General features: G+C 41.7%; 1 protein-coding gene across 13 annotated transcripts in view; it reads right to left on the minus strand.

The window, feature by feature from the left end:
* The window catches only part of ZFHX3 (zinc finger homeobox 3), a 408,431-nt gene that overhangs the window by 209,886 nt on the left and 181,382 nt on the right, over positions 1–17,163 (minus strand). Inside the window, exon 4 of one of the 13 annotated variants that reach the window (XM_083513424.1) lies at positions 15,974–16,164. The exons of 11 other annotated variants lie outside the window; for them this stretch is intronic. The gene's annotated coding sequence lies outside the window, so the exon portion shown is untranslated. Of the gene's footprint in view, positions 1–1,157; positions 1,226–15,973; positions 16,165–17,163 lie in introns of those variants that run through there. One more of the 13 variants, XM_083513426.1, reaches the window with a different exon arrangement.

The following is a 17,163-nucleotide window of genomic DNA, read 5'->3' on the forward strand; positions in this document are numbered from 1 at the left end:
TGTATGTATGTATGTATGTATGTATGTATGTATTTCCCACCATTTTCCCCTGATGGGGCTCAAGGTGACTTACAGATAAAAACAAGAACTGCTAAAAACATAGAAACATCAATAATTAAAACACAATTAAACATTGATAGAAACTACAGGCATACCTAAAATCTGTTTAAAACATACCAATAATTGCAATAAAAACAGCACAAGCCCTCTCATTAAAAGCAGTCAATTCCCTGTTGGAACAAGAAAGACTTCACTTGCCAGTGGAAGAACAGCAAGGAGGGAGCCAGTCTAGCTTTTTTAGAGAGGGAGTTTCAAAGTCTGGGAGTAACCACGGAGAAGGAAGATGGGCTTCCCCTGAATACTGTATCTCAAAACCCAGGTAGGTTCACATGAGGGAATATGGTCTTTCATATTCCTGAACATATTTTATCAAGCATTTTTATCGATAATCCTCTCATTTATTCTCTAATACATGAACAGGACCTAATGGCTATAAAGCAGGGGGTACAGATCTTGGAAAGCTATAATGTGGCCCATGAAATGAAGATCCCTGTCCATATACAAGCACACATGAGCAACCAAGAGAAGCTTCTTAACCACCTAAAATGTGAGTGGGAACATTTTGCACCCACACTAACATTTTGTACTGCACATGAAAGGGAATTGTGCTATGCCTTGCATTGCTTGATATCAGCCCAGGACCATCAGTCAATAATGGCTCACACCATAATAGTGCATGACAAATTACAGGGGTAGTCATATGAGAAATCTGTTTGGTTTGATAGAAAGATCTACTAATAATGAGGGACTAAAGCTTAATTATTTTCTTCTTGCCTTGTTACCTAAAAGTTGAAAGTTAAACACCTAATCCCTGTCAGCCTTTCATTGATTATGGAGACAGAAATCATATCTGTTATCATATTGGATTCCTATTTCAGTCAGGAAGTTTGATGCCCTCTCCCATCTTACTCTGAGTAGTTAGTCCCTCTTCCCATGTCCACTGGAAATAACTGTCTCCTCTGCTAGATCTGAGATTCCAGACAGAACTTTCCCATGCCACCATCCCTCAAAATAGCCTGTGTTCCTCAGTATTTATAGCAGCAAGACTCTGCTGGGCTGATTTGTTTGGATTTCCACTGTTTTTGTGTTTAACTCACCCCTCACCCATGGGCAATTTCTTCAGGCTGTTACTGATGGGATATGTTTGGGTGGCAGAGACAGCATTCAAGATGGTAGCTGTGCAGAAAAGGCATGGGCTGCAGAGAGAGAGGGTGGGGCAGAGGTTTTGTAAGTAGCTGGGACAATGAGAACAAGGCAGGCAGTATGCCAAGCATGGGATGGCTGCCAAAACACAGATCATTAGCTTGGGCCAGCTATAAGCAAGGAAATGAGAAACATATGTGGGAGAGCAAGGTTAGGAGTGAGGGCCTGTGGGTCAGTGACAGTCGTACGAAAACGTTTCCCTTGTTCTTCAGCTGCAGCCTGACAGTGTCAAATGCCATTCTGGTAGCCTTGATTTCTCATGGTGCTCAAGCTTGTTTTGGCCTGATATGGTTTTTTGTTTCTCTTTCACTGATGGGAGCTTTTGGGAGGAGGAAGGGAACAGACAAGGAAGCCTTTCCCCTCCCCCACCCTGGCTATGGGAAAAAGCAGTGTTTTGTATACTGCTCCCAAAATTCCTAACACTTTTCTGAATAGCGGCTTTAAATCCCAACTGCCCTGGGAAGAAAGGGCGGAGTTCTCAAGTAGGTCTTGGTGTTCTTTCTTAAATGTAACTAGCTGCACCTCATTACCCGATACTGAAGGCTTTCTGTGCTTTTGCAGAGCTGTGCTACCTGAAAGCTGTGACATGCCGCTGCTTGTAGTATCCACTTTTATTTTATGATGCTAACTTTGGTTTTGACATCTTTTAACTATTCTCTATGTAGACTTCAAGTTAAGTTGCTTGCAAATAATTTTGATTTTCTCCCAAGTTTGCTGATCCATCAGTCAGCGAAACTTAGTGAACTCTCTACAGCTCCAGCATCTCTTTTTTCACTCATGAAGTGATTACAGACAACAACTTATAGAAATTTTCCCACCTTTTTCCAAGCATAGCACAGAGGGAGGTGAAACAGTATCTGGATTTGGGAAGAGCTCTGGTTGACATGCAAGTTCCATTTTTTAATATTCTGGGATGTGTGGTGAGGTGTTGTTTGTTGTATTTATTTATGTTCCTTTGGGTGCTATGGTTTTATGTCTCATTTTTTATTTAAATTGCTTTTGTACTTATTCATTGTAAGTTGCCTAGCTAACCTTATGTTATCTATGTTGCATGTATATTGGCATCCATCTGCCCAAGAGATAACAGATGAGTGTGCCATTGGGAGTAAAGTCAAACCGTCTGAGAGTTACAGTGCCTGCTGTGGCTGTAGAGACCAATACAGGAAAGACATATTTTATTGCAGCTGGGGCATATGAAGGCATCCAGTTTTGCTGTTACAGATGTACCATGGCCTTTATTTTCTCTGAGCTCCTCCCTGCGGTCATTTTTCCTCTGGTCACGGCTGTGGATACACAACCTGTCTGTCTCCAGGCACTGCTGTCAATTGCAAGGGATTCCCACACGGCGGATTTAATGCGGCCAACCTACATGTCACATTTGCAGACATCTTTATAACGCAGAGCTGGTCTGTCAACAGGCCTGGTGCCTGAGGTGGTAGGTGGTTTTGTCTATCTGGGCTCCACCATAACCAGCAACCTTTTCATTGATTCTGAGCTGTACAATCGTATTGGTAAGGCAGCTATAGCAATGGCTTGCCTCTCCAAAAGGGTATGGGAGAATGTGATGCTAACAACCAATACCAAGATGAAGGTCTACCAGGTTTGCATGTTGAGCATGCTGCTTTATGGAAGTGAGTCATGGGCAACTGACACCTGCCAGTAGCAATGCCTCAATGCCTTCCATATGTGCTGTGTCAGGAATATTTTGGCTACCACATAGCAGGAAACTAATGTCATAAGTAAATCACAATTAATTAATTAATTAATTATTCTTATTCACATTCACATTCACACCTGGGAGTGCATGATATGTTTTAAGGTGGAGTAAGAAAGGGACAGCAGTCACGAAATTAAAAGACGCCTGCTTCTTGGGAGAAAAGCAATGACAAACCTAGACAGGATCTTAAAAAGCAGAGACATCACCTTGCCAACAAAGGTCCGTATAGTAAAAGCTATAGTTTTCCCAGTAGTGATGTATGGAAGTGAGAGCTGGCTGATCGCCAAAGAATTGATGCTTTTGAATTATGGTGCTGGAGGAGACTCTTGAGAGTCCCATGGACTGCAAGAAGATCAAACGCATCCATTCTTAAGGAAATTAGCCCTGAGTACTCACTGGAAGGACAGATTGTGAAGCTGAGGCTCCAATACTTTGGCCACCTCATGAGAAGAGAAGACTCCCTGGAAAAGACCCTCATGTTGGGAAAGATTGAGGGCACAAGGAGAAGGGGACGACAGAAGACGAGATGGTTGGAGAGTGTTCTCGAAGCTACAAACATGAGTTTGACAAAACTGCGGGAGGCAGTGGAAGACAGTAGTGCCTGACGTGCTCTGGTCCATGGGGTCACGAAGAGTAGGACACGACTAAATGACTAAACAACAAAGAAAGGGAATCTATTCCAAATATTATTTTCTAGCGAAAGTTTAAAATACTTTAAAAAGGTAAAAGGACCGCTGACCATTAGGTCCAGTCATGACCGACCCTGGGGTTGCAGCGTTCATCTCGCTTTATTGGCAGAGGGAGCCGGCGTACAGCTTCCGGGTCATGTGGCCAGCATGACTAAGCCACTTCTGGCGAATCAGAGCAGCGCACGGAAATGCCGTTTACCTTCCCACCAGAGCAGTACCTATTTATCTACTTGCACTTTGACGTGCTTTCAAACAAAAGCTGGCTGCAATTCTGACTTGACACTGTAACAAGAATCCGAGGAAGTATTCTAGAGAAAGCAGGTGCCATACAGAACATGAAAATATCCAGTTACACTGGCCATTGCATAATAGAAAAACACATTTCCTGTTGGTCCTATAGCTGCCTACCTTCCTCCCTGTGAGCAGGGAACCAGCATGGGCTAAGGAAGAGCTGCTTGAGCTGAATGACTATACAACCCCATGTTATGCAGAAGCACCCATAGATGCCGCCTCTCATCCTGTCCCAAGACAAGCAACAGTGCAGTTTAGGCATGTGTGGTGGTGGACTATCACATTACTGAGACAGTAGCAATCTTTTGGAGGTTCTAATAACAACACCTATTTGAGTCCTCACCCAACTCAAATTTGTCTCAGGAGTAGGTCAACTAATTGTTTCTTAATCTGCTTCCAAGGCAGAAATTTTCTGGATTTCAACTCTCCTTAGGATTCCAGGGTATGGGCACTTGTGCTCCCTGGAAACTCTGGCCATATTCACAACTCTTGTCCAGTTTTCCTTTGGCCACTGTTGGTCTCTTTAGAAAATGGTAGCAAACGCTCCCTTGCCTGGATGTCAAGTCTCTTTATATTCCCTAAGGCTCTCAGGCCTTAGGGAAGATGAGGGGAAAGGCTGCTCCAGAATTCTCATAGGCCACTAAGAGTCTCTGCAGGAGTCAATAAGCTGAACTCCCAGGCCTGAACTCTTTCCAGCAACATGAAAGATGTAGGTGCAAATATATCTAATCCCTAAAGTGTCAATTGAAATATATATCTGTCTGTTTCCTGCATACTGTGAAAGGCTGTCAGCCTTGAGAAAAAAGTTATGTGCAGTTTAGATATTCATCCATGCATCACTGTAAAAAAAATTAAAATCTGAAGAGTCAATGCTATAATGCAGTAAACTCTGTAAATAAATCTCAAGGTTCCACCCACATCTGCAGAAGTCTGTAAGTTTATCTGATAGCCATTCCTATCAGTTTTTCTTTTTTTAAAAGGTCACTTGATAGCACTTCCTTTCATATAAAGAAACTGCCTTATAACAGGTCTGTCTGTCTACTCTGACTTGCAGTGGCTATCCAGAATGGTCTCCTTGGGCAGAAAGAGGTAATTTCCACAGCCTGCTACCTAATCCCTTTTTAAACTAGAGATGACAATGAGGATGTTGAATCTGGGGACCTCTGCATGCAAAGGAGCTGTTTTAGCACTCAGCTATATGTGCTTCCTCCCCAAAGACGTAAATGGAAAATATTTTTTGCAGAACCATCTATGTATCAGGAACAACTCTCCTTGCTGCACTACTAAATGTTTCCCAGGAACCTTCAAAATCTTTTCTTTTAAAAAACTTTTTAAAAGAAATTTATAACCACAATCACTGCAGATGGTGACAGCAGTCACAAAATTAAAAGATGCCTGCTCCTTGGGAGAAAGGCAATGGCAAACCTAGACAGCATCTTAAAAAGCAGAGACATCACCTTGCCGACAAAGGTCTGTATAGTTAAAGCCATGGTTTTCCCAGTAGTGATGTATGGAAGTGAGAGCTGGACCATAAAGAAGGCTGATCGCTGAAGAATTGATGCTTTTGAATTATGGTGCTGGAGGAGACTCTTGAGAGTCCCATGGACTGCAAGAAGATCAAACGCATCCATTCTTAAGGAAATTAGCCCTGAGTACTCACTGGAAGGACAGATCGTGAAGCTGAGGCTCCAATACTTTGGCCACCTCATGAGAAGAGAAGACTCCCTGGAAAAGACCCTCATGTTGGGAAAGATTGAGGGCACAAGGAGAAGGGGACGACAGAGGACGAGATGGTTAGACAGTGTTCTCGAAGCTACAAACATGAGTCTGACCAAACTGCGGGAGACAGTGGAAGACAGAAGTGCCTGGCGTGCTCTGGTCCATGGGGTCACAAAGAGTCGGACACGACTAAACGAACAACAACATAACCACAATGTCAATAATAAATAATTCCTAGACTGACAAGGAAAGAGGAAAAGAACAGGAATAACCTGTCAGCAACCCATAATCAATTAATATTTTTTTTTACAGGTGGTCATCCACTCACATCACAAAGGCTTCAGTTTCTCATCACATATATTCACCTTACATTGACTATACAACCATTGAGATAAGCCAGAAGGATATGACATGAAAATGTCTAGAATTCAGTGGCATGCAGTGTACTCACAGTCAGATACATTGTGTTTCAACATTCTAAACTAAACCAAGCAGCTATCTGTGATTTCAATATATTCTACGTGCAATCATCATTTTAATCAAATTGAGCCCCAGACTGCCTAACCAAAGGTAGTTATAGGACATGTACTAATGTAACATTACTCATTTTCCAGAGATCCTGCCTTTTTCATTTCTTTTTTGGAAGAAAGTGAGATCTGTTTTTTAAAAAACAAAACAATAAAATACATTTAAATTGACACCCACAAGCAAGAAAACTATGAGCTACCCAGGAAAAGGATGAACGCCTCCCCTCAAAGGTTCAGGTACAGCCACAGACAAGGATTTTTCCATGGAATACTGTTTTGATGACTCGTAGATGAGCTGCTCTTCTCCAGCTCTTGGTAAACACACCTTCTCCCATGCTTGATCTCTGCCACAAGAGGTAGTATGGTGCAAACAAAGAATAAACCATAACTGGGTTTTTTTGGCTGGCAATGGTGGTGTGATCATGGTTGCTCTTTGTTAATTTCTTGTGAGTTTGGTCACACCTACACCATACACACATACCACTAACAGACATGACTTCCTCCAAGGAATCCTGGGGACTGAAAAGTGCTAAAAATTGTTAGGAGATCCCCACAGAGCTACAATTCCCAATAGATGGATTGATACCATGCAGATCCAGTAATTTTTAAAATTTTAATTTGACAGTAAGGCTTAGAATTTCATCTATTGTCACCACTATTTGCCTCAGTTTTTCAGATTCTGTTCCTGAAGAACTCAGGCACAAGTATCATCCTTCTTAAGCACATATTTAATTCACTTGTCATCCAACAGTCAAAGTAACTCCTTAGATGGTTTCCTGCTTCTAATGTATGTTAAAAAATACTATTGTTAGTCTTATGTTTTCAGAGATGTGCTCCGCATTTATTAATATTTTGTACCCCTTATTATCTGCTTGCATTTATTTTGCCAAAATTTGAGTTGGTTTTGGAAATGTATTTTGTTTTGTTTTTGTTTTTTTGCTGTTCATCTGGGTTATGTTCTTATATTTTTATTGTCAGACCTTATGAATTATCAGTGGATTCTTTAATTTTATTGCTTCATTATTAATATGAGATGCTTTCATTAGTTCATTTTTATATAACTATTTAATTTTTTATGTTTTGTAACTCTTAGTGAATTATGTAAACCATTTTGATGTGAGCTGCCATGAGCATAATTTACTATGGAAAGGTAGCATACAAATAAATGATGATTTATAAGCTTTTTTCCACAGGTGGCTTTGAGTGACAGATTGCTAAGCCCAGCCAATGGTAAATGGCCATGTACTTCAGGAAGCAACACTAAGACCGTTTGGACAAATGGGAGGAGGGCTGCCACAGTGCTAACTACTACAATGCAAGCTTTGCTGCATTTGCACCCCTCTCAGGCAAGATAGTATCAGAGAGTGTGTATCAGAGAGGAAACCTGGCTTTTTCACCTGGATGTGCAGGAAGACCAGAGACACCAAGCAATACAAAAGTGACAGACTGGGCTTTGGCACTGCTGGGAGGTTTTCTGAAATACCAAGTGGTAGACAAATGATTTTAAATAAATAAATTTAAAAGGGCAGAGTTGTGCCACAGCCTTTACTAGCTTTCTTGAGTCAGTATCCACTTTTTCCACACTATACATAATTTTACATATAATTTATCATATCCCCACTTGCTCGCCTTTTCTCTAAACACAAATATTGTAACCTTTCCTCATAGGGGATTCAATCATGTTGGTTGCCCCTTTCCCAGTGTTATGATATCCATTTTGAAGTGCAGTGACTGGAAGTGAACACAGAAGCCCATGTGGTCACACTAATAGGTATGTATAATGGCATTATGATATTGGCAGTTTTATTTTCTCATCACTTTTCTCAAGTAAACTTTCCAAACTACATGGACTTTTCAGTCCATTTTACAGTTCATTGGTTTTAAAAAGGAATTTATCTGAATGCCTCATATGCAACTCCACAGATGCTAAACTACACCTTTGTGTTCTAATAATGTTCCAGAAAGATTTGTTAAGTTCTTTGTTTTCTGAGCTCCTTTAATACTTACATTTAATATTTCTAGTGCTAGGATTAAGGGATGGTTGTCAGGTGACATTAGTAACCCTCCCAAACAGTCAGATAGCCCATAAGGTTTGGGGACAGAATTAGCCTGTGGTGCATCTATCAGGATTATTTCTGGGCAAACCCTTGCAGAAGGGGGCCTGCCACTATGAAAAATTCCTCCCTTCTCCAAATCCATCATAGATAGGGACATCCACTGGTCCTTGATCTAGGGTTGCCAACTGCCCGCCTCCAAGCAAGAACAGTCCAGCCAACTCCTATACCTTTATTAGAAAGGTACAGTCAGAAAGTTCTTCCTGATGTTTAATCAGAATCTCCTTTCTTGTAACTTGAATCTATTGGTTGGAGTCATACCCTCTGGAGCAGAAAAACCAAGCTTGCTCCATCTTCCATATGACAGCCCTTCTCTCATTCTCTTCTTTTCCAGACTAAACATACCCAACTCCCTCAGCCATTCCTCATAAGACTTGGTTTGCAGACCCTTGTTCATCTTGGTCACCCTTCCAGCTTGTCAATATCCTTCTTAAACTGTGGTGCCTAGAACTGGACACAATATTCCAGGTGTGGTCCGACCAAGGCAGAATAGAAAGGTTCTATGACTTCCCTTGATGTGGATACTAGACTTTTATTGATGCAGCCTAGTATTAGCTTTCTTTGCTGCTGCATCACACTGTTGATTCATGTTACGTTTGTGGTCTACTAAGACTCCTAGATCCTTTTCACATATACAAGACAGGTGTCCCCCATCCTATATTTGTGCAGCTGGTTCTTTCTGCCTAAGTGTAGAACCTTACATTTGTCCCTATTGAAATTCATTTTATTAGTTTGGGCCCAGTTCTCCAACCTGTTAAGGTCATTTTGAATCCCGATTCTGTCTTCTGTGGCATTATCTACCCCTCCCAGTTTGGTGCCATCTGCAAATTGGATGAGCATCCAAGTTGTTTATAAAGACATTCAGCAACAACAGGCCAAGCACAGAACCCCCACTTCTCACTTTTTTCAGGATGACAGGGAACTATTAGTGCATACTATTTGGGTTTGGTCAGTCAACCAGCTACAAATCCACCTAACAGTAACCTCATCCAGCTTCTCCACAGGAATATCATGGGGCACCTTGTAAAAAGCGTATGTCCACAGCATTCCCCTGATCCACCAAACTTGTAACTATCAAAAAAGGAAATGAGGTCTGTCAGGCAGGACTTGTTTTGGAGAAACAATGGAGATTCGCTTATGTATTTATTTAACAAGATCTGTATACCACTTAACTGTAAATAAAACATGTAAGTGGTTTACAAAGACTATAAAATATACATTAAAATTGAAAGCAAGCTTATAAAAAAGCAACATGTATAAAATCAAGAATAAAAAAGGTCCTTCAGATTGCCATTCCCTCGCCCCAAACAGAAAAAATACTAGATTATCTATTCATAAATTAATCTATTAAACTACAAATAAGCTCCATTGGACACAATTTATACTTTAAAGTCAATGTCACTGAAGTCCATATAATTTACTGTTAGTCCCAGAAAAAGTGTTTAGGAGTGTAGTCTTGGGACACATTCACACTGTATATTTAAAGTGCTATAATACCTATTTAAACATTCATGGCTTCCCCAAAGAATTTTGGGAGCTGTAGTTTAAGAGAGTTGTGCTGAGAGTTGTTCAGAGGCCCCTATTCCCCTCCCAGAGCTAGAATTCCCAGAGTTCCATGTGAAGAGAGATTGATTGTTAAACCTGTCTGGAAATTGTAACTCTGAAATGGGGAGCCTATTCTGCATGCCCACATTAGAGTCCTAAATCTGGCATGTGGAGCAGGCTCCCCACTCAACATGGTGGAGCCAGCAGGGGATGAAATAGTGAGGGCAGGACTAGGGAGCACAGACCTACTATGCCCCTCATGCAACAGCTATCACCTAAGCTACTAACTGAATAGGACTTTTGTAATTCAATAAAAATAAAGCGATGTTCTGAAAACCCTTTCATATACTTATATTTCTGTAGGAGGGAGAAGGGATGTGATTGCAACTTCTGGTACAAGTTATGACATTAAAAGATTATGGAAAGATGGTAGACACAAGGCCAAGTAAAATTAACTCAGAATTCTATGCAGAATCTGGATGCTTCAGAAGCCCAACTGGCTTCAGCTTGAAGTCAGGCATGTAATGTTGCTGGCCCCATACTGTGGAATACTCTTCTAGCAAAGGTTTAGCAGGGATTCTCACTGCTGTTTTTCAGGCATCTCTTGAAGACCTTTTTATGGTGACAGTCCTGTTCTGTTGTTTACATTTTTTCTGAGATGAGTCAGTCATTTTAATGATTTTTTAATATTGTTTTTATGGTATTTTATTTTTTATTGTACTTGCGTATTTTGTTGTACACTGTCTTGATATTTATATGAGGGGTGCTCTCTAGAAATATTTTTTAAAGAAGGAAAGGGTTGTATTCAATGCTAGTCCTACTCAGAATAGACCCACCGAAGTTAAAGGGCATGATTAATTTCATTAATATCAACGGGTCTACTCTGAGTAGTTAGTTACAATCCAAAGAAACTAAGGAAGGGACTGCCAAGCTGCTTGTGAAAAAGATGATAATAAATAGGGTTTTTTTAAAAGTTTTTAAAAGCAGCAAAATATTTCTCTTTCACACAAAAACTCACACACTTCCACATTTTTATCAGAATTCTGTCAGTTCTAAAACTGACATTTTCCTTTTCTGATCACTTCTGAGATAGTGGCATGGGAATCTTTTTTATTTATTTATTACACCGATGAAAACAGCAGATCATCCCACAGAGAAACAGCAAGGACAGTTGAAGTCCTAATCCCTGACCTGCCTTGCCCTTTCCTAACTAGCTATTGACATTGAACTTAAAAAGCTGCAGTGCTGCGATGAGATAATGACTTCTGTTTCTTCTCAGTGGAAAAATGGGAAGTAGGCCAGGCTGGGCTGGGAGACCTCAGAAATGGTGCTCTCAAGGAACTGGTATAATTTACCGGTAAGTCTCCTGATGCCTGAAAACTGTTTAGCAAAGGAAGGTATGGCAAAAAGCAAAGCAAAACTGAACATAAACATACACAACAATGATTCTTAGAATGCTTCTTGAAGAGCAGAATAATCCTATCTAAGTCATACATATAAATGTCCCTGCATCTCAATTTACTCCAGTAGTGAGCTGGAGCCAGGAACAATTGCCCAGGAGATCTCACGGCCTCTAAATTCAGCAGAGATAGAAGCAGTTGAAGAAGACCCCAATCATATCTCCTGAAGAAGGAGGCAGAGTCACCTAACTCTGAATCTGGGAGTGGCTGCCCAAATCTTTCAGAAGAGGGATCTGAATGTGATATTTGCTCTTATTGACCCCCACTCTGGAGAAGGCAAAAGACACAATCTGAGGCCACTCAGCAGCAGCACAGTGCAATCCCTGTGCCACTTGAGGAGGTGGGGAAGGGGCTCTGGCTGACATCAGATTTTACTTGAGGAAATAAGGGTTCAGTGGAGCCCATACCTTGGTGGTTTTCAACCAGTGTGTCGTGGCACCCTGGGGTGCCTTTAATGGTGGTCAGGGCACCATGTGGGGAACAGTGGCCTCTGTCCCTCTTTCCTTCCCTCCCTCCTCTGATGCCCTCTGGCATCTCTGCCTCCCAAAGGCTTGCACAGTTGTTTGTTGCAGCAGCCTTGACTATAAGCTCCAAAGGCGGGTACTGGCCTTTCTTGTGCTTGCTGTGTGCAAGGCCTGCCTGGGAGCTAAGTGCCCGGTGCTGAAGGGGAGACTTTCCACCATGCAGGTCCAGCAGCACCCACTGCTGCCATTGCTGGCCTCACGTTCACCTTTGGCCAATCTCTGTTGGGCCACCAAGGCTGGGGACATCCTCTTCCCAGGTTCCTGTGGGGTAGCATGAGGTGGCAACTCTCTTGGGGGTGAGGGGTGGCTCAGAGACCAGGGGAGGTGTGGTGGCTGCCAAGAGGACTCCCAAGGAGAGGGTAGAGGAGAGCAGTCTGAGGGAACACTCCACAGGGGAGGGTGTTCCAAAAACAGTGAGAGGCTGCCAGCTCTGCAGGCAAGGAGTGACACAACTGGGCTCCTGAGCCCCACAGGGGTGCCGCAGAAAGAATGCAGTTGGTCAAGGAAGCCATGGACTAAAAAAGGTTGAAAACCTCCGCCATAGCTGGTTCAGCTTCTGCTATCCCTAGGAACTGTCCCAGGTCCTGCAGGACTTCAGTCTGACCAGCTACCTGCCCCTGATTCTGCTTCCTATTACCACATACTGATGCCTGCCTGTCTGTCAAGAAGAGTTTATGCCTATACAGCAAGCAGCAAACTCAGTAAATGGGTAGAAGGTAGAACTACATGAAGACCAGAAACACCAGCAAAGAAGCCTCCAAGGATCACTTGTCAACAGTCAAGTCCCATTGTGTTTAGCTCTACACCTACACACAGGCTTTGCATGAGAGTTCCAGTAAGGAAGACAATAGTGCTAGGAAGTATTTGAGTTTCCTATCCAAATGAACAATCATTTGGATTGACAGATATTTGTAACCCTCATCCTCACACTGTCAGTCCATTCCCTAGAAAAAGAAAGCCAGCCACTGAAAGACTGTTCCATTACCAGAACCTTCCATTCATCCTTCTGATTAGCATAATTCATGAAAAAGAGTAAAGGGAAAGAATCTTCTTTAGTGGATATTTAATCAGTGTTCTACGAGCTTCATAAGCAACCTCTTTAAGACACCAGAAAATGAAACAAGACATATTTCTGGGGCTGTCAGCAGGTAGATCCACTGATTTTGCAGTAAGTAATCTCTATGGGAGGAAGCTCTTGGCTCTGATGTCTGTGTTGAACATTCTGTGGCTCCCCCCAGCCGCACCCGGGCAGGTCTCTTCAGTGGGAGAGGAGGCGGTGATGATATTGCTTCTAACAACCAGACTGAAGTGTAGCCTGAGGCGATCTTCCAAAGCCCCCTCCAAACAGCCTCTAATTAATTTTTATCCTGCTACTCCAATGAGTCCCAGGAGGGCAACAACCAAAACAAAAAAAATCCTCTCATTTGCTCATTCAGAAAAGCTTTGACGGCAGTTCTTCAAGATTGTAGAGCTCTAAAGAGAAAAATGGCACTGAAGTTTTGCAGCTGGATTTTCCTCCAGTTCCTGTTTTTTGTTCAAAGAAATAGTTCTGTTGTTTCTGGTGAACAGGTCAGAGTGTATTTCTCTTCAGATACTTAGAAACACTTTATGAATCCTTCTATACATGTAAGGAATTGAGTCACAAGCTTGGATTCTGCAGTGCCACCCATCCACCCCAAAAAACTTTAGGAGCACTTGGGCAGAAGCACAAACAAGGGTACAGTCTGGCTGAGGCCCACTTCACAGATAGAACAGAAATGGTGACACTGTTCGTGGACTTTACCATATCAGACTGTAGGTGTGAGGGACCACAGAATGGATTGATCAATGTTCAAAATATATATAATTCAGAGACTATTTAGTTCTCTGACATTTAAGGTTGCTCCAATTCTTCTTACTTTTAAGACGGTCTTCCTGATATGTAAATCAGCACTGCAAAGGAGATCAGTTTTTCTCTTCCTGGAAACCCCCCCTTTTGTATTTGAAAGCAGTGGTCTTATATAACCTTAAATGTTTTTCTGCAAGTGGAACATACTCTCTTTGTCCAACTTCTCTCCACTTTTCCAGGAATCTAATTCCTTCATATTTATTCTTATTTTCTTCTGAGACTTGCTTGAATAATCTGAAGACTGAAGTGCAGCTGTCCTTTGAACTGACTGTCTGTGTTGATCTTTGGAAGGGTTAAAGTGAGTGGATGGTTTTGAATTGAGCCTCAAAATAGGCCTTGCTTTTCATTTTGTTCTGTCCATTTCTATTATCTACATTCTACAAATTCTTCCTAATATGTCTACCTCCCCAGCATGGCTAGCTGGGTGGATCTGAATGCTGGTGATCATTCACAACAATCATGGAGTGATGAAAGAAGGCAGTAGATGCCCAATCCCAGAATACATGGAGACAGAAATCCATTTCATTACCTCATTATAGAAAAGCAAACGACAAGTCAGTGCAGAATTAAGTAGAGGCTGCTATATTCTTAAGGGAAAGCAAAGAGTTTCATGAGCCCAAGAGAGGCAGTATCACACCTGCTTCGCACCTCTCCTGTATTTCAATTTCTTCCCTGACCAGTGGGGATAATTTTGTAACATTACACCAGAACATCTTCCTTTCTATTTGACAAAATGAAACAGAGTCCTCAGGATTTTCCCACCCATTGCTCTCTTGGCTACTCTGCTGCAGTACTATTTCATTACTTATTGATTTTTCAACATGCTGTCTGCGTGGCTGTAATTTACACAGGTTCTGATGGCCCTTAGCAATTCTTAACACCTCAAGGTGAGGTCACAGAGTTCATCTAAGACAGTAAATGTAGACAACTAGAGTTTCAAGAAAGGATGACAAATTGGCAAACTTGGTAGCCAAATAGGAGTTGCTGCTAGCCCAAGGCAGGCCACATACTGAATTATCACTGGATTAAGACAAGAAATGAAGCAAGTTTGCACCTTGGTGTTACTATCCCGTGTAGCCAAGAATGATCGGGAAAGCAACTGAGGAAGTAAATACCGTATTTTTGCTCTATAAGGCTCACTTTTTCCCTCCTAAAAAGTAAGGGGAAATGTGTGCGCATCTTATGGAGCGAATGCAGGCTGCACAGCCATCACAGAAGCCAGAACAGCAAGAGGGATTGCTGCTTTCACTGCGCAGCGATCCCTCTTGCTGTTCTGGCTTCTGAGATTCAGAATTTTTTCTCCCTTGTTTTCCTCCTCCAAAAACTAGGTGTGTCTTGTGGTCTGATGCGTCTTATAGAGCGAAAAATACAGTAAATAGGCAGAACAAGTTCTAAAGGGCTTCAATTACAGAAGTACAGATGATGTCCAAGCTTTAGGATAAAGGCCTTGATTGTAAGAACAGTTCAAAAATTGATCCAATTAGCAAGAGTGGCAGCAAGGGCGTGGGTGGACTCTTCCTAGCTGCATGTCTTTTATGTAGAGGCTGGGCTGGCACCTATCTGTTGGGTATTTCCTGCATCAACCAAGATGTCCTGCAATACCCTCTCAAGTACTTATGACTCTATAAAAACTATTTATTTGTGCATTGTTATTACATTTATATCCTAGGGTTGCCATACATCTGGAATTTTCCAATCATTACTGGGATTCGGCCATCGGAAACATTGTCTGAGCAGAAATTACTTAAATGTACATGAAAATCTGGACTTTTGTGTCCAGATTTTCACTTTTTGAAATATGTCAACCCTATTATATCCTATCTTTCCTCAAGGTAACGTACATAGTTTCCCCTTTCCATGTTTTCTTCACAACCACCCTGTCAGGTAGGTTAGGGTGAGAGACAGTGACTGGCCCAAGGTTACCCAGTGCATTTCATGGCTGAGAAGAGATTTGAACCCTGGTATCTCATGTCTGTGTCCAGCAGGCTAACCATAATAATAATAATTTATTATTTATACCCCACCCACCTGGTTGGGTTTCCCCAGCCATTACATCACACTGGCTCTCACAAGTTGTATACCTTGAATAAACAAAATAATATAATTTGTTCCTAGTATAGAAGGACTAGTTCAGAAGTACAAAGAATGAAGCTTTGTCACACTTTAAAAACTTACAAATGTATCGTGACAGAATGATTTCTTTGCTTTATTTGCTGCTACAGGCTAGCCTGGTTACCTTATTCCCTCCAGGATTGTCAAAATGTGTGGATCCAGAAAGTTGAGAAGAATAAAGTATAAGCTGAGTCTGGCAGAATTCAGAAGGGCAGGCTGTGGGAGAGTGAGCACGTATGCATGCCTGACACCTTAAGGTGCAGTATGGCAACTGGAGCAAGTCACTAGACCCATAGCTATGACTGGGGAACACCCCTGCAGGAAGAGAGGAAGGTGTGTGATAATGTATTATCCCTCCGCCTCCAGTCTGAAGCCAGAAATGCAGGACCAACCTGGGTGGGCATAGAATGCTGAAATGGGCTTCTACAAATAACAACCACTCCTAAGCTAGATATGCCTTGCAGATGTCTTGTATTTTTGCTCAATGACAATTCTTTTTTTCCCTTTAAGCATAGTTTTAAAAATTCCAAGCATCCAAAATTAATTGCAAAATATGCCACATTTGACCATGAAAATGACCTTATGGGTCAGAGCTCCATTTGAACACGCGTTGTACACTCCTCACCACCAAGTATAAAAACAGAGGCTCAAAGATGTCTGGGATAGCTCAGTTGGTAAAGCATGAGATTCTTAATCTCAGGGTCGTGGGTTTGAGTCTGTTAGGTAAAAGATTCCCGCATTGCTGCATTGTTGGACTAGTTTACTTTCATTGTCCCTTCCAACCTTACACTTCTATGATTCTATGAAAGTGACACACTGACAAATGTGCAGCCCAATCCTATGCATATTTACATAGAAGAAAGTTTCATCATTTGCCTTGTTGGTTTACCATGAACAAGCCTTCCTTGTCTGTTTGTCTCCTCCCTTCTAGAATGTGGAAGAAACAGACCACTCTCACATCCAAACCAAGGGTTGTGGGTTTATCTTCCAGCAAGTTATGATCTGCAACCAAGGTTTAATTTTGGCATACTGATTATGATTTGTTAGAAGCAACAAACAAACAAACAAACAAACAAACAAACAAACAAACAACTATGGTGTTTGAACATAATGCTAAGTTAGAGGTCGTGGTGTGTTTCTTTCATGTGCTAGCAGGGAGGAAACAAAGAAACCAGAAATCAATCATGTTTTACCATGAAATGCACACTGGGCCACTTGGTGCAATGGGGCTTACTCCCAAATAACTGCATATGCCTTAAAATAACATGCTAGCAATAAAATTGTGATGGTACACACACATTCTAATCCTAACAA

This window comes from Podarcis liolepis (genome assembly GCF_965112155.1).
Source record: "Podarcis liolepis genome assembly, chromosome: 7".
In the NCBI taxonomy this organism is placed as follows: domain Eukaryota; kingdom Metazoa; phylum Chordata; class Lepidosauria; order Squamata; family Lacertidae; genus Podarcis; species Podarcis liolepis.